Source organism: Trichechus manatus, unplaced genomic scaffold, assembly GCF_000243295.1.
Source record: "Trichechus manatus latirostris isolate Lorelei unplaced genomic scaffold, TriManLat1.0 scaffold00029, whole genome shotgun sequence".
Lineage (NCBI taxonomy): Eukaryota > Metazoa > Chordata > Mammalia > Sirenia > Trichechidae > Trichechus > Trichechus manatus.
Window position 1 is genome coordinate 11,630,597 of NW_004443965.1, and position 2,098 is coordinate 11,632,694.

A 2,098-nucleotide genomic window follows, 5' to 3' on the forward strand; every position below is an offset into this window, starting at 1 on the left:
AAGCATGATGTCCTTCTCCAGGGACAGATCCCTCCTGATAACATGTCCAAAGTATGTGAGACGAAGTCTTGCCATCCTTGCTTCTAAGAAGCATTCTGGCTGTACTTCTTCCAAGACAGATTTGTTTGTTTTTTTGGCAGTCCATGGTATAGTCAATATTCTTTGCCAACATCACAGTTCAAAGGCGTCAATTCTTCTTCCATTTTCCTTATTCGTCATCCAGCTTTCCCACGCATATGAGGCGATTGAAAACATCGTGGCTTGAGTACGGCACACCTTAGTCCTTTAAGTGACATCTTTGCTTCTTAATACTTTAAAGAGACCTTTTGCAGCAGATTTGCTCAATGCAATATGTCGTTTGACTTCTTGACTGCTGCTTCCATGGGTGTTGATTATGGATCCAAGTAAAATGAAATCCTTGACAACTTCAATCTTTTCTCCATTCATCATGATGTTGCTTATTGGTCCTGTTGTGAGGATTTTTGTTTTCTTTATGTTGAGGTGTAATCCATACTGAAGGCTGTAGTCTTTGATCTTCATCAATAAGTGCTTCAAGTCCTCTTCACTTTCAGCAAGCAAGGTTGTGTCATCTGTATAACACAAGCTGTTAAAGAGTCTTCCTCCAATCCTGATGCCGCGTTCTTCTTCATATAGGCCAGCTTCTTGTATTATTTGCTCAGCATACAGATTGAATAAGTATAGTGAAAGGATACAACCCTTACGCACACCTTTCCTAACTTTAAACCATACATTATCCCCTTGTTCTGTTCGAATGACTGCTTCTTGATCTATGTATAGGTTCCTCATGAGCACAATTAAGTGTTCTGGAATTCCCATCCTTCGCAATCTTATCCATAATTTGTTATGATCCACGCATCGATTCCTGGACAATGCCTTCAGCACAGCGTGGACCTGTTTCTTCAGTACCATTGGTTCCTGATCATATGCTACCTCCTGAAATGGTTGGATGTCGACCAATTTTTTTTTGATATGGTGACTGTGTATTCCTTCCATCTTCTTTTGATGTTTCCTGTGTTGTTTAATATTTTTCCCATAGAATCCTTCAATATTGCAACTCAAGGCTTGAATTTTTTCTTCAGTTCTTATTATGTATGTCCTCTTATTATATATGTTCTCATATCACTCTGGACTGTTCCATAACTCCTCTGCACTTATCCCAATTCCAATTATGTACTCATTTGCCTAGTTACCCATTTAACGTCTATTCCTCTTACAGAATGCAAGTTTCATGAGAGCAGAGGGCATTTTTTTAATACCCTTGTTTTGACTTCATGTTAATGAATAAAAAATATCTCAATCATAAATCCACCAACATCAACCAATTTTTGTTGAGAAGATATTTTTTGAGCTAATGCCTTTTAAGCCAGTTTAATTCCTTGATCCATTTTGTATGCAATAGTCAAACCATTTCCTTTTTAAAAATACCATTTCATTTTTACTTCTGAAATTATTTCCATTGGGATCCATTTTACAGTGAAGATTTGGTTCACCATACAGTTTTCTATGCATATCAAATTTTACTGATCATAATTTTAGCCACCGTGGGTTTTTTTTCTTATGGCTATTTCGTCTAATGAGTTTAACTTTCTCAAGTGGAATCTGTACATGAAAATGTTATAAAGAAAATTTGAATCTTGTGTTATTTTAGTTAAGCCCTGTGCAGTTTTAGCCATATGTTATCTCAGTTTGTACGGATTTTTTTTGTATATATATTTTTTAAAGCAATAGATGGATATATTTTTCACTGACCTTAAATCATGATGCTCTCGACTCCTACTTCAATGAATTTAGCAGAGGGCTTGGCGTTAGAATTAGGCAACTGCAGAGTGAGGGTATTTATGAGTACAGGCAAATGGCAGAGGCCACAGACCTCAGAAGTGGCTGCCAGCAGGACCCTCTAAAAGGCCTGCTGGGACTTTCCACCGCTCCCTCCTCTCAATAACTGAGGTCAGAGAGGACCCAGAGAATGGCTCTGAAGTTCAAACCTCCCATCCCTATGAAAAAATACAAATTCCTCTTAAACCAGTGGTTCTTAAACTGTGGTCTCTGGAATAGCAGCAGCAACGTCACCTGAGAA